We start from the raw sequence: 16,591 nt of genomic DNA, 5'->3' as shown, positions 1-16,591 counted from the left end.
GTGGAGGAAGTAGGACTGTCTGCCTAATTTCAGTGAAAAGAGGGCTAAGTGCTTTTACCCAATAATCTGCATCTTGATTATAGAGCACAGGTGGGATTCCATTGGGCCCGGTGTCCCTTCTCTTCTTCCCTTAATCACTATGAGGCAGTCTCTTGGGAGTGTAACTCCCTGCAATTCCCCTTCGTCATCTTCCGGTGCTGTTACTCTTTCCTCGCTGGGTCGGTACACTATGGTGGTAGTCCTCGAGGTTGTCACTGACCTAGTTCCTATAGGCACTGAGATTTCTTCTTGATAAAAATGATCTCCAAGGGAGGACACCCAGTCCTCCTCAGATATGTTAGAAGACAGGCCCTCTTGTGTGGGGCGAATAAATCGGTTTATTGTCCCCCAAAACATTGCACTGTCATTCTGCTTAATATTGGCATGCAATTTCACCCATAAAGAATCCTCGGAGTCTCTCTTGGCCGCCCATATTACTTGCTTCAGCTGAGTTTTCTACTGTCGTAGTGCTGCTATGTTTATGATATTGGTTGGTTTCAGCTGCAGGTGCTACAGCGTGCGGTTAATTGTATTTTTTTATAGATCTTATCCTATTTTTTTGCAGCTGAGTAAACTTTGTTGTACTGCTGTAGGTCTGCTATGCTCTCGATTTAATAGGGACGGTAAACGATTTTGCCAATGTGGTCATGTAGTTCACCCATTTCTCTTTTTCATTGCCTCCTTCCTGTGTTTCGAATAAGAGTGTTTCAGTTTGTAGAAAGTTCCCTTGCATTGCTTGCACGAAATTTGAGTTTCCTGTAAATTTTATTTTAATGTAATTGGTTGTAGCAGTCGTTCCTATTTGGCATGTTTGTGCGAAGTGTGAGTTCCTGGGGATGATGATCACTGTCGACTTTGTCGCCCATGTTGAATGTGACAATTTCATTGAACAGGGTTAGGGACACAAAAGTATAGTCTAGCATCTAGTGTTTAGTTGATGAGTAGTGAGTGAATGCTGGGGGCGGTGTCACCTATACTCCTGCCATTAACCGCTCTAAAATTGAGGTGTTTGAGATCCTCAGTAAAATGCTGGCTAGTTTCTGTAGGCAGTTCTGATAAGCTCTTACCCTGAGGTGGGATGTTCCATAACCAGTTTTGTATAAGTACTTCCTCCGCAGTCAATGTAAGTTAAAGTCCCCTGTGAGTATCATATCTGGTGTATTGACCTCACTTATACATTGCTCTATAAAATTAGTCAATTGTTTTGCAGCCTTGATTTTCCTATTCTGATGTATGTAGGTATTTATTCTTACAATGTCCTTGCGCCCGTTCCCTGGTGGCACACTCAGAGTAGATATTTTTATTGCAATGGATTCCGGCGTTATCGAGCCAACTGGGTGAGCTGAAGTTGTGCTTGTGTTGTTCACATATATTACGAGGCCTCCCTGCAGGTGCCCATATCTTGCCCCTTTGACTGCTGATATGAGGAAGTGTAAATATCTTGAAAGTGTGGTAGGTCGATCGGCCAAGTCTCCTGTAATGCGAGGATATGGAATGTCCTTTGATAGTTTTTAAAATCCAGGTTTGTCATCTTGCTGGACAGCCCATTGATTTCCTTGAGCATATCCACAGCAGGTTGATTACACCTGCTGGTGATTGTTGCCTGCTATTTTGTCAATTATTTCTTGTTTGATTGCTTATTGTCCTCATGGGCCATCTTAGTTTGTCAAAGCAAGTTCCTTTTTGTATAGGTTCTGGAAGATTTGTCTGTGTTTCCCGTGACTGCTTCTTTGTGGGTGGGGAACACCCTCTTGCCCCTCACCTTGGGGGGATTTTCTGGGCTGTTGATGTCCTTTCTGCATATAGCTAGACCAATGGAGCAGGATAGCTAGGTGTGCTGATGGGTTTTACATCTATGCCCCAGCTTTTAAAGATCAAACTTTCCAGCAATATTTTTTGTGCGATCGCTGTCTGTCTCCAAGTGGTTAGTGTGACCTCATCCCCCTGGGGGTCATCATGGTTTATAAACTCTACTGAGTCCAAGTCTGTAGTGGTTACCTCTGTTGGTGATGGTATGTGTGACAATAGGCAGAGAATGTTCCCTCGATTTAGTATGTCGGATGCCCCTCTTGACCTATATACTGGTGAGAACTCCAAGGTATTCCCAACCTTGTTATGGTTATCCGCTTGGATGGCTATTTGATGGCTGTTAATGGACTGATAGTTGTTGGTTCCTGATTTGACTAATGTTGATAATCCTTCAGCCATGCACCCGTCGCTATGAATTTTAGTTGCAACTGGGCCAGTGCAGTGCCAGTGCTCCATATCTTCCGCAGGAGCAGTCTTGATGCTTGACCAGCCATGTTTTGATACATTAAAGTTTACTGGTCACTCATCCTCTGTAGTAGCTGAAACTGAATTGGAAGGGCATTGACGTTCCCTTTCCAATTGGATTTTGGGCTGGCTGGCAGATGTGGCCAAGACAGCCTGAGGAATATTTGCACGTTTATCAGCTTGTAATGCTATTTTTGGAGTGGAAGGGCGGCAACATGAAATAATGGCTTCAGACTTCCTGCTGCCTTGGAATTGATGATGTGCGCCTGCCTCCTTTCCCAGGTTGTTATGGTTGGGGGTGTGTTTCTGGTAGGGGCAGCCACCTTTTCGACAGACATGGGATTTGTCTGACGTACGCCCATTTCCTCTGGAGGTGGTTGATTTGGGAGATCAGACGTTTCAGGCGGTATCATTCTGAAGAGGCGGGCAAAATCTTCCTGTTTAGAGATGGACTTTTGGTTCCTACCCTTTCTCCTTTGGACACGTCATTGTTTTGCATACAGGTTGACGTTTGATTTTGTTCCTTGGTCAACCGACTCTGACACGGACCCCCGGTCGGTTTCAGTTGCAGGTACCTGAGTCTTTTTGCATCCATCATTATCGGCTTTGCCTCTTCTTGATGATTTGAGGATGAGGGGCCTGAGAGTTGATCTTTCCATGCTGTGTGTCCTTGTTACGGTTTTGTCCTCAATAGAAGGAGATCCCTTTGACTTGAGGGTGATGGAGCTACCTGCTGATTCCTTTATTTGTGCGCACAGATTCTTCAGCATTAAAGGCAGGGATGCTAGTTTGTCAACTACTGGGCCGCACTCACAGCTTGGATCCCTGTCTTGTACTTTGCCCCGTGTGTTCTGGAAGAGAGAGTGGTTAGGGCTCCAAGTTTCTCATCAATCGCTACCACAAACACTGCCAGTGTATTTAGTAAGGTCAGCTGAGTGTCCATTGGATCTGATTGATACTGGATGGCTGCTACCAGGAGTTGCACTGTTTTGAGTAAACTGGCCCAGGTGTTTTGAGAGTCCAGTGTTTGCTGATGCTTGTTTGGGTTTTCCAAATTAGTCCCTGATGACAGGTCCCCCGTTCCCAGGTTCCTTTCTGACTCCATGTGCTTTAGTGCAGAGAGATTTTGGGTGTCCGACATGAGCTTCACTGATAATTGCTGTGTTTGGGTTGTCAGAAGTTCCTCCAATTCCCCAGCATCAATATTGGAGTACTGCTTCGATTCTCCATTCTCTTGTCCTAGGTGGCATTGATGTCAGCGGCAAGCAAAAATCAGGGGTTAGAATCTATTTGGGCTTTCCTTTGCTGATGGAATTGGGCGATGCGCTTAGCTCTATTATAGACAATTCCTTAACTATGGTGTCGTTGTTTTTCATTTTCCCATTTTGACACCCCTCGTTTCGTGACTCTCTGACGAAGCTCCCCAGTTAGTTGCCTCTAGCCTTTTTGACTCCTGGTCCTTCCTTGTGCGGTGCTGACTCCTCTGACTCTTCTGACTTCTTCACTGTCTGTGTGCCTCCCTGCCCTGAGCTTTGATTGCATGTATCGCACTCCAATGTTTGGATGCCCTTGATAATCCAGCTCCCTGAGGGACCCAGGTACACCTTTGTCCCTGTGGGCCTCAGCGCAGTTAGGGTTCTTGCAATTTTAGAGATGATGGAGGTAGAGGCAGAGGTAGAGGGAGTTGCGGTAGAGTTAAGAAAGAGTTCACCAGCTCTGCTCGCAAGTTTCAAATGGTGGAGGAGCTCTCATCATAGAGGGCATTTTGCTGAGCCTATTGCAAGTTTTAGCATTTTGCTGGGCCTGTAGTGTGTTTTAATTAGGTTTTGAAAATATACCAGCTGCCTGCGAGTCCTGGAGGGCACACAGCAAGCAGTTGACATATAGCGGTCTGGCTAAATTCTGTACATGAGTTTGAAGAGATTTAATACTGATGAAGGACTACGGCTGCAAGACGCTTTGTGTCTCTTGTGGTCTTTGTTCTCCTGTGCTGCTGTGTCATATGTCCTATGTCCTGTGTCCTGTGACCTGTGTCCGTCCTTCTGATGCTTTCTTGTGCTCGAGCTGCTCGGGCTACTCTGGCTGCTCGGGCTGCTTGGGCAACAGTGCCTAGTAGGTGTAAACCCAGTGTAGACCGGGGCTAATTGAGGGATTTTGACAAACGGTGTGGTGTTATGTGGGTGGCCTCATCTACTAATGGAGGTGGCCTCAGAAGTAATGTATAAAAGGATGGCAGGAGTTGGCAGCTTTCTCTAGATATCCTCAAGCACTGCTTGGCGTTAGTCGCCTTTAAAAAACTCAATAATTATCAAATAAAGAGGCGGGCGCTGGAAACTGGAAAGCAGGAAACGGGTTTTTAATTTCTCCGGAGCAAAGCACGTCAGATCGGACAAACAGGGTATCGTCTCGAGGTGCTCTCTAACTGCATCTCTGTGGCCTGGCCTTTTATACAGTGGTTTATTACTTTATTACAAGATAGCACATTCCTGACATTACTTTTAAGCACAGTAAGACATTTCTGGAATCCCCGTTTCAGGCTTGTTCCCACACGTATTCACAGTGGAGGTCCCCCACCCCAATCTCAGCAGGTAATGACTATCGCGCAGCTGGACATTCCGTCAGGAGCCGAAATGTGTGCAATCGGTTAGATCTCATGGGGTGGTGACACTGATTAATCCCGGCTCCTTTGATGAGAGGCAAGATCCTACAGTATGGGGGGCAATAAACTATATCCGCAGGGTTGGGTGATGGCCTGGGATCGGATTGAACAATCAGGTGCAGGGGAAGGGGTTGTCAAAGGGGTTGCTTGCGTGAAAGAGATGAAAGGGTATGTGGGTCCGGCACGGGAAGTGGCTCCGGGGCAGAGTCGCGCTGTGGATGCGTTTATGGTCTAGGCATGTGTGCATGGGGGCTGCCAGCGCGCGGGGGATGTTAGCGAGGTCAGGGAGACGTGCAGGCGATTAGCAGTGTACGAAGTGGCCATGGTGTCTAAGATGGCTGCCGCTTACGCGCTTATACAGGCCCAGGTTTGGACAAGATGGCGCTGGAAATGTTCACATAGAAATCTAATTTTCCACAGTGTACCCTTTGAACATGCCTTAGCCAGCTTGTAAATTTACATTAATACCCATCATATTTTGTATCTCTATGTCATACAAGGCCTTCACATGTTCAGGTTTAGTGTCCAAAGTCTTAGGGCAAATCGAGTTCATGAGGAGAGAGCACAGAGGCGGTATGCACTGTATCCCCAGGCAGCAACCACATATTATAAAGACTAGTACCAATATTATCATCAATAGTTTCCAAAACCAGCTTCCCAGTGTCCAGCCTTCTTGCTCCTGGTGGATCTCTGATGCCAATCTGTGAAGGTGTTCGATTGCCTTGTAAACTGATGGTGAATTATCTGGTACAAAGGTGCAGCAGCTGGCTCCGATGATGCGGCATGCTCCTCCACGATCCGCTAGCACCACGTCTAAGACAAGACGGTTCTGTAGAGCCAACAGGCGGACCGCCTGTAGTTCAGCTGTGTTGTTGGTGAGGATGCCAGCTGTGATGTTTAATGCTGTTTCGACTGCTTGGCAGATGTTGGATGGCTCGACTGTTTTCCATCGGACCCCAAAGTGGAATGAGTCCTTTTGCTGCATCGAGGAACTGTGATGCGGTGGAGTCTGCTTGCTCTGCGTCTTCTGAACGTTTCTGTCTGTGCTGATTTGCTGGTGCCACGTATGTTGGTAAAAGGACAAAGGCAATGTAGCAAGTGCCCCACCAGCCCTTTGGGAGCCAGGTGTAAGCTTTTGTACCGCAGACAAAGTACATATTTGGTGAAGCAACAAACGAAGGAGGATCAGCAGTGTTCAAAGTCCTTTTTATGGGGCAGGAGTTGTGACCCACGATTTTCGTCCCATGGCCTTAAATGCAAACAAGGCCTGAGACGTTCACCACAGATAGGGCCACAGTCAGAGTTGCAGCAGTCCGTTTTTGTAGATATGAGAAGGTGGGTCTGGCTGGATTGTTCAACACTTGCATTTCGATTTGTTCCTTTTCCGGGATGTTCATTTGAAAAGTGGTGTTGGATGTCAGAGGGCAAAAGGGAGCAGAGGTTTTTCCTGTTTTGTTCAGACAGAACTCATTGTAGAACTGTGCAATTGTTTCACCAGATGTTGCATTGTCCTTGTAGCTCCCTTGTAGGAGATTTAGCCAAGCAAGGCAGGATCCATGAACAGAGAAAGGTGAAGGGAAGAAGGGGATAGGGTGTTCAGTTGCTTGAGGTAGCAGCCCACAGATCCAACAGTTTGTGGCATTGGCAGCAAGGTTGTGTTGATGCAGCAATTGTACAAATGAGTTATTCCAAAATGATTTGCGTCGTTCTCGGAGGTGGGGTGACAGTGAGACCAGATAATGTTCTTTCTTGGTGGTGGGCTGCATAGTGGGTATCATTGTCTTGTGAGCGGGAGCACTTTCTTCCACGATCCAAACTGTGACCAAGAGCAGGAGGCAGATGAGGGATGCAATGAAAAGTGCAATTGTCTTTGTGCTATGCAGCTTGGCAGTCTTGGGGTCTTTACGGTGGGTCTTCGGTCGTCCGGGATGTTCCATCACCTTCAAGAGGCTCGGTGACTGGCAGGACCACATACTTCGTCTAACGTCTCTCCTGGTAGCCTTTGTAGTGTTAGCTACCGCTCTGAGATTTTTTACTTAGTTAGTGATCTGCTTGGCCGAAGCACCCTCCTTTTGTCGCAAGTTGTACCCTTTTCTGGATGGGACAGTGGGATCGGGAAATTCTGCCAATTCAAGTGTCTCTATTTCTGGATAACAGCTTAGGGCAGGTTGGTCTTTTGTCAGGAGCTCTTCTTGGGTGTCCACGTTTTCGGTCGCTGTCAGGGTTGATGATATTCGTTTGCAGTGGTGCACGTGCAGCCAATTTCTCTTTCCCTCCACTCGAAGTGCAGTTCGGGTGGTGATCAAGACTTGCCAGGGGCCCGTACACCTGGGTTCCAAGCTTTTTGTTCTTTGAAAATTTCGGACCAACACGTAGTCCCCAGGTCGGATGTCGTGTCCGGCGCCCCTGGATGCGTCTGGTATGGCTTGCTGCACCTGTTGGTGGATAGCAGTTAGTGTTTTTGTTAAATTGTGCAGATAATCAGACATTAGGATGTCCGGGACATCACGGATGGATGTTGGCTTTGGCGCGGCCTAAATGTTCATAGGCCGGCCGAAGACAACCTCGTACGGGGTCAGGTGGTGTTTGGTTGGAGTGGAGCGCATTGATAGCAATGCCAGTGGGAGGGCATCAGGCCATTTCAGTCCTGTGGTGGCAACTATCTTCGCTAGCTTTAGTGTTAGTGTGGCGTTGTGTCGTTCTACCAGGCCTGCAGATTGGGGTGGAAAACTGCGTGAAATTTCTGTTTTACACCCAACCCTTTCAATATGAGTTGGATAACTTCGGCTACGAAGTGGGGTCCATTGTCGCTCCACAAAATCCTACAAAGGCAGAGGCGTGGGAAAAACTCCTTCAACAATACCTTGGCAGTAGAGTCAGCAGTATTGTCACGAGTGGGGTAAGCTTCCACCCATTTGCTAAACGCACACACAATCACTAGTACGTATTTTAGACCATGGCACTTCTCTAGCTGAATGTAAACCATTTGGATGATTTCGAAGGGATGGTCAGGGACCCCAAACCCCCCCTGGGGCACTACTGTCCCTTTTCCTGGGTTGTGCTGTAGGCATATAATGCACTGCTGGACTAAGCGTTTCGCTGAATCTGATATTTTGTCATTGTGCCATACTCTAGTAATCAGTTCAGTCATGGGGGCAGATCCTATGTGTGCGGGTAAGTGTGCCATGGTCAATATGGGGATCAGATAAGCGTTAGGTAGCAACCATTTGTCTGTGTATTTCGTCCTCCAGCAGCCTTCATCATCCTTTAGTCTCACCTGCGCCCATTCAGTCAGTTCATGTGGCGTACTTGTCAGTTGAATGTCTCTTATAGTCACGTATATTCGTGTCGTTGTTCTGTTTTCGGCTGTGGCTCGGGCAGTGGTGTCAGCCAGTGTATTCCCTTGTCCTACAATGTCCGTCACTTTCTTATGTGCCTGGCATTTGATTACTGCCAGTTGCTTGGGGAGGAGGACTGCTTCAGTGAGCGCGGAGACTAGATCTCCATGTAAGATCGGTGTGCCGTGTGAGGTCAGGAATCCCCTTTCTCTCCATAGAAGCCCAAAATGGTGAACCACCCCGAAGGCATACTGGCTGTCCGTGTATATGTTTGCTGTCATCCCTGCTGCTAAAATACACGCTGGTGTGAGGGCAATCAGTTCTGCTGCCTCTGCGGATCGTTGGGTAATGCGGGCTGTTTCAATAACAGTTCGGGCTGTGGTGACATCATATGCAGCTGAGGTGGTGCCGTCCGGGAGTTTGATACATGAGCCATCTACCCATAGCTCTCCATCAGGTTCTGGGAAGGCAGTGTCTTGGAGGTCTACCCTACTCTTAGTCTGTTCGTCAGTGAGGGTCACACAGTCATGCCGGGAAATTACATTGGGGTCGTTCTCAGGTAGTGGAAACAAGGTAGCCATGTTCAGAGTGGTGAATCGCTTCAAGGTAATGTGTGGTGCCAATAGAATTAGTTCGTACCCAGTCAGTCGTGCGCTAGTCAGGTGTTGAGTTTTAGTCTGATTCAGGAGGGCGTCAACAGCATGGGGTACTATTACCGTAAGGGGGTTTGAAAGTGCAATTCCCTCACTCTGTCGTATCGAGACAGCGGCAGCTGCTACAGCTCGTAGGCAAGCTGGTAAAGCTCTGGCTACGGGGTCAAGAGTGGCGGAGAAGTAAGCACAAGGGCGTTGTATGGGGCCAGTGGATTGCGTCAGGACAGATAATGCACATCCTTCTCTTTCGTGGGTGTAGAGGGAGAAGGGTTTGGAGAAGTCTGGGGTTCCTTTTTTTTTTTTTTTATTATTTTTATTAAAGTTTTTAACACATTTTTTTGCTCCCCCTTAACCGGGGGTGAGGAACAGATTACTGTATACATTCAGTCATAATTTCTAAACAAACAAATCCACTATTAATTTCCACCAGAGAAACATATACATTATATATATAGTTTGATAATATCACTATACATTAAAAAACAACAGAAGGGAAAAGACTAGACACCATTTTCAACTGTAAGCTTAAGGACCCTACCTGGTATCGCAATATACATTACATCCCCTTATACATCCTAATACATTATATTTCTTCCTTCCAGTTGGTTATTGGCTCCCATATTTTCAATCCCAGTTTCCTCCCCTTTTTCCCTTTTCTGGCATATATCGCTTTCTCCAAACTATAGATGTTTAAGATCCTGGCTAACCACTGATGAAATATTGGTGGTGTCTGGTCGAGCCACGCTGAAGCGATACATAGTCTCAGTACAGCCATTGCTACAAAGATAAAATAACATCCTTCTCCCTGAGTGCTATCCGAATTCACCCCCAATAACACTATCGAAGGGGTTAAGTTAACTGTTATTTTTAACGCTCCTTGTACAAAGTTCTTTATTTCTTTCAGTATCGTCGATAGATGTGGACAGGTTGCAAATATATGAATTATATCAGCCTGGAGACTTCCACATCTAGGACAGTTAATTCCAGTAACCGACCCCCATTGTGCAAGTTTTGCCAGGGTATAATAAAGACGATATAATGTTTTATAATGCTGTGCCTGTAATGCTGCGGAACACAAAATATTTTGACCTAGCTCTGATGATAATTTAAAACATTCCAATTCTACCTCCAACTTGCTCGACCAACTTTCCTCCCACATATCCATATCATCTTGTCTTGTTTTAATTGATTCAGCATAAAACCTTTTGATAGTACAAGTTACTCCCTCTTGTATCACCTCTAGTATAGGGTTTTTCTCAAATCCACTCAAGCCCCCCCTTTTTTATTTGCCAGAAAACTTCTTACTTGAAGGTACTTAAAAAAATGTCTTATTTCTAAACCATATTTCACCTGGATTACTACAAACTGCTTCATCCCCTGCGGATCCATCAAATCTCCCACCCTCGTAATTCCCTTCCTCAACCATTCCGTGAAGATTGCATCAGAAAAAATATCATCGGGGAATAATGGATTGTTTCTTATTCTAGTATATCTATTGATTTTCCCCACACCATATTTTTTGGTAAAGGCCTTCCAGATATTATGAGCTGCCATAATAGTCTTAAATCGGGTCCTTTTAAAGTAAGCTGTATCAAAGTGTCTTAAAAGTATATTATTTACCTCTTCCCCCATCAAGAGGCCATATATTGCTAACGATCCTAATTCATCATCCCCCTCCGCCTCCGCTCCGCCTATCAGGCCAACCATATATTGTAGAGCGGCAGCCCAGTAGTAAGATTTCAAATCCGGTAATGCCCACCCTCCTCTCTCCCTTGGTAATGCCATGAATCTTGCTGCTCTCCTGGTTTTTCCTTTAGACCAAATAAACCCATTGATTATACCTTCTAGTTTTTTGAACCAAGAATTGTCAAACAAAAGCGGAATTGTCCTAAAAATATATAACAATTTTGGTAGAACTAGCATCATAATAATATTAACCCTGCCAACTATAGTGAGATGTAGATTATGGAGCCTATCTAAATCTCTACCAACTTTCGTTATAATAGGACCTATATTCAGTTCTACTATCTCCTCCAATTCTGCAGTAATTATTATACCAAGGTATGTTCCTGACTGCACCACCTGTTGATCCTGACATACTGCCTTGTTGTTTTTAATTATTTGTGTTTTATTACTGTTTAGGGAGTACCCTGATACTTTCCCGAATTTCTTGGCCTCCATTTCCACGTATCTAATAGCCTCTGTGGGTACTGATGTTACAACAGCCACGTCATCGGCATATGCAAGTATCTTGCATTCCCCCCAATGTGTAATAACTGGAGTTATATTTTCATTCCTTTCCATTCTGCGAATCAGTGGGTCCAGGTACATGGCAAAAAGCAGGGGGGAGCACGGACATCCCTGTCTGGTACCCCTATTAATTTGCACCAGTTTGGTTATTCCTGAATTTATTCTTATTGCAGCCACCGGGTCCCTGTATAATGTCTTTATCGCAGTGACAAAACCCTCCTCAAATCCTGCCCTGATTAAGACACTCCACATATAGTCCCAGGAGACCCGGTCAAATGCCTTCTCGGCGTCTAAAAGCAATACCGCGATTGGTTCCCCTGTGACTTCCATTTTATCAAATAAAGTTATTAATTTCCGTGTGTGATGACTGGTTCCTCGCCCTTGTATAAATCTGTGCTGACTGATAGTGACTAGTGGCGTTATAACACTCACAAATCTTACTGCTAATGTTTTTGAATAAATCTTTGTGTCGGTATTCATGAGTGTTATTGGTCTGTAAGAACCAGGGTCCGTAGGTGACTCTCCTTTCTTTAGAATGACCACGATTTCTGCACCGGTCCACGAGTTTGGTATTGATACACCCATCTGCGCCTGTTGCATAGCGTGCACCATATCCTTCCCCAATACTTCCCAAAAAACCTTATAAAACTCTAACGGTATCTTATCTGGTCCAGCTGCTTTGCCAGAAGGAAGACTCTTAAGAGCTGTTTCAATCTCCTGCAAGTCTAATACATTATCTAATCTCCGTCTTTCTTGATCTTCCAACTCTACCCTTGGGAGTCATTCAGGTATGCTGCTATTTCCCCTAAATATTTCCCTTGATGTTCTTCATATAGATTCATATAGAATTGTCTAAAGACTTCTCTAATCTGTTGTGTACCCGTTACCACCTTCCCAGACCTATCCTTAATTGCAGTTATCTCCCCTAGCGCTGCCTTTTGCCTTGCTCTAACGGCTAACGTTCGTCCTACTCGTTCACAAAGCTCATAACATTTTTCCCTATTTGCCACGTATGTTTTTGCTGCCTTAGATGCTATATATTCCTCTGCCTCCATTCTCAGCTTAGCTAATTTAATTATAGCAAGTTCTAGTACATTAACATTATCATTCGGTATATTTGCCTGGTTTGCTGCACTCTCACTCACTTCCTCCTCGGCTAATAGTATCTCTCTTCTTAGAGCTTGATTTCTCTGTTGCTCCTGCTTCCTTTTATTTACACTACAACTCAGGGTCTCCACCCTCACTCCAGCCTTGAAGCTATCCCAAACCATACCTTCAGCTGCTGTGCCCCTGTTTATTGTCAGAAATTCCTCAATACACCGCTTCATATGTTGGATATATACCTCATCTTCTAAGAGTGCTCTCTCAAAAGTCCAGACTGTACCCCCCTTGACCATGATGTCACTGTTACATTTATAATCAAGGGATTATGATCCGCCAATAATCTTGGCAACCTTTCAATCTGTGTGCCTGAAATACGATTACTGCTAGCCAGAAAAAAATCTAATCTCGCACTCACTCTATGCGGCGCAGAATAATACGAATATCCCTTTTCTCCTGGTTTGAGAGCATCCCAGACATCTAATACGCTGTTGTTCCTTGCCAAGGAGCAGACTGCTCGAAAAACTCTTCTTTTTCTTCCTTGATATCTAGCAGGAGGTCCTAACCCTAGTCCCAATCCCCCTGCACCATTGATATTAAAATCTCCTCCTAACACAACACAGGGGGCCCAAGTTGCCAACTCTATATCTATCTGCTCAAAAATTTCAGGATCATCCCCAGTAGATCCACATATAGAGCCAGAGTTATCCATTGCTCCCCTACCAGGCATTCTACCAAAGCCCATCTCCCCCAAGCATCCTCCCATTTCTTCCTGATGTTAATACTCCTCTGTCTTGCCAGTAATGCGACTCCCCTATTCCTAGAGCCCTGTCTTGAGGAAGCTAAAACTGAAAGTCCCAATTGTTCAAGCAAGTATACTTCAGATGCCTGGATATGCGTTTCTTGCAAGAGTAGAAAGTCCAGTCTTTTTTATTACAGTAGACACCTTTTGCCTCTTTTGTCTGTCGTTTAGCCCACACATATTCCATGTCATTATCTGGATACTCATTAGGAATCGTTACGTACACCGGCAATCCTCATTACATTACTCAACTCGAAACGTATATATATTAAACAAATAAACATATAAAAATTAAATTTTCGTATATTATTCTTTCTCTTCTGACTTCCTTGTTTTGTTCCTCGTAATATCTCCATACCTTTTGCTCCTCACCCCCCCATGCCCTCCCCCACCCCTGTGTTCCCACCCCGACGGTCCCACCCACCCTACTGGCAAATAGGTCTGCAGGACCTATGTGTGGCAGCTATGACTAGTTGGGAATTTCGTGTCCTCCCTATCCCCCTGCCACTATGTCTACCTGTACACACCACAAATCCCTAAATACAAACATACACATCTCTTTCCCTCCTCTATTCAAAGTCATTGTATATTTTTTCCCCCCCTTTGTTGGCGCCCCTATGTCTTTTTATTTCCTTGTAAGACCAGGGCCACAGCCCACTCTTTATCAGCCTGTGACGTGTTTTCTTTCAGCCAGTTCAAAAATTCTTGAGCCTTGATCTCAGAGTGGAAAATTTTAAACTGACCATCTCTTACCACTTTCAACCGACTGGGGAACATTAAATATGCCTCACATCCTATCTTTTGAAATGGCACAATCAACTCCCGCATTTTCCACCTCCTTTCTACTGTCGTGTGGCAGAAGTCAGGCCTAGCAAAGAACTCAACATCTTTGTATCTACATTTAGCCTGAGGTTTTGCCTTTGCCATGATCTCTTCTCTCAAAAGATAGTTGCCTACATATATGAGTATTGCTCTAGGTTTACTTGATGAGCTTCCATTTCTCTGTACAAATGGGAATCTGTGTGCACGCTGTATTTCCGATTTCCAATCCCAGCCTGATATCTTGGGAAACGCACCTCTAAGTAGTTCAATAACGTATGACCTCACATCCTGCCCCTCCTTTCCCTCTGCAACGCCCAAAAGTCTTATATTGTTCCTACGCTGCCTGTTTTCGAAAACTTCCAATTTCCATAGAACATCTGATGTGGTCTTTTCTTGCTCTTGCCTGTACTCCTGCCATTTCCTCACTTCGTCCTCCAAGATACCAGTTCTCTCCTCTACTTCTATAACTCTCCAAATCTGCATACAATTTATTAACTTTTCGGAGAGATCCTTGTATCTTTTTACTTTCCTGCCTAGCTCTACGACTTTCCACTCTAGCCTCCACCTGGATCTGTTTCAGCATCGAGTACATAATGTCAAACCCCATAGGTGATTGCCCTTGGGACAGGCTCTGCCTCTGTGCTTGATCTTGATCTTGCATAGCAACAGCTCCTGCCCCCCAACACTCTCCTGATACAGCTGCGATGTCGCAGAATAGTCCCAGTCCAGCCTCTTTACCACTTCTGTATGTAGAGGACTTAAAACATTTTTTGATTTACTCCGCTTTTTTGTTAAATTTTTCGATTTACGTCTAGAGGGTGATCTCTGAACTGTATCCTCTCCCGAATCCTCTCCCGAATCTGAGGTGCACAATGACTCTGTCACTAATCCAGATGCTATTAAGTCGTTCTCTGTGTCTAAAGAGCTTGAGGCGGATGCAGAGGGGGTTTCACCACCCCTGTCCCCCCTCTCCCCCCTCTCCCCCTTCTTCCTCTTCCTCCTCCTCCTCCTCACCCTCATTCACAGAGAAAAAACATTCATCACAAGGTGAGCCTGGATTAGTACGAGGATGTATACTAGAATGTCCATTTTTTAACTCACAGTCTTGGGCATCCACATCGAGTTTGGGAAGGCACAGTCTCGCAGTTGATTAGCCCTTCTGCACCCCCAGCCACCAAAATATCTCCCAAGTAATTACCAGTTGTATCCACGTTCCCCCTTGCATCCTGTGCTTCAGCTGTTGACTCTGTGTGCGTGATCATTGTTCCCTCCGTGTTTGTAGTAATGGCTGTGTTTGATCTTTCCTGCCCCTGCTCCTGCTCAGAGCGTACTCTCGCCGAGGTCAATGGAATTACTGGAGCCACTGGGGTCGGTAATCCATCCTGCCCTTCTCCCTCCGGCATTACACACTCTTTTTTTCCTGGTAAGAGCCCTGCTCCGTCCCGCGTCGGTAGTATCGAATCCTCCCCCAGCTGCTGTGTCGACAATTGTCCCGCCCCCTGCGCTTTTGCCGCTTCCATACCTGCCGATAGAGCCGCTGCAGCAGGGTCATCGGCATTGCTCAATCTCCGTTGCACTGCTGTTCCAGATCGCGGGGTTTGAATCTGAGGCTGAGCTGTCTCTGCGGCAGACCCTCTGTTACTCATCGTTATTGTCGGCACCGGCCGGGAGTTCACAGGTAGGAACGCCTCGAGCACTGTAGGCTGCCTCATACTCGCCTGCTCAGCTATTTTACCCCCTGTGTTATGTCTCTTGCTGGATGCCGTTTTCTCCTTACTTTTCTCCTTCTTCCTCTTTTCAATCGGGAAAGCGTCTCCGGTGTCAGCAGCATTTTTATCGTGCTCATTGTCTCTAGGGTTAGTGCGCTCCTCTTGGTTACGCGTCACTTTCTTTGCCCGTTGGTTAGCTGCCAGAGCATCAGAGTCGCTCCAAACAGCTTTCTCCTTGTCCTCCCTGGTATTCTTCAACAACTTCAGGCCCATTGTGTCCCGTGATGCTAGCGCCCTCCACCAACGGTGCCGGCCCCAGCCAGTAATCTCAGCAATTAGCTGTGCTGATAGAGTCAGCGTCCACTGTACCGCTACCTTGAAGCTCCAAGGTAAAATCGCCCTGAGATCCGCTGGGAAGTAGAGAGATACATTTTAATTTTTAACGTTATTCTCTCCAAAACGATACAGCATATCTTGTGTTTATTCGGGAAGCAGCCAGTTTAAATCATGGGAAAATGGTGTGTTTTCCTAGTCCATTTCATCCAAGTCAGGGAGAGTAAAGAAACACGACTTCTCCCTACATCCTACCCATGGCCATCTTGCCCAGAAGTCTGGGGTTCCTAGAACGGGTGCTGAATAAAGGACGTCTCGTAGTTCCTTGAAAGAGGTTTGGCACTCGGGGGTCCAAGGGAGTGGGAAGGGAACATCTTTGGCTAGAGGGGAAAGTAGAGGTTTAACAATGAGACTGAAGTTCGGCAACCACTGTCGACAGAATGAGGTGAGGCCTACCAGAGAGCGGACTTGCTTCTGGTTCTTAGGGATGGGGGTTTCTAAAATGGTCTGGATTCGGTCAGGTGTAAGTTTCCTTCCTTCTTTTGATAGGAGGTGGCCTAAGTATGTCACTTGGGGTTTGCAAAACTGTAATTTCTTTCGGGAAACTTTGT

The sequence above is a fragment of the Lissotriton vulgaris genome, chromosome 7 (assembly GCF_964263255.1).
Source record: "Lissotriton vulgaris chromosome 7, aLisVul1.2, whole genome shotgun sequence".
In the NCBI taxonomy this organism is placed as follows: Eukaryota; Metazoa; Chordata; class Amphibia; order Caudata; family Salamandridae; genus Lissotriton; species Lissotriton vulgaris.
The sequence above is the reverse complement of the archived record's forward strand: the minus strand, read 5'-3'. Positions refer to the sequence as shown.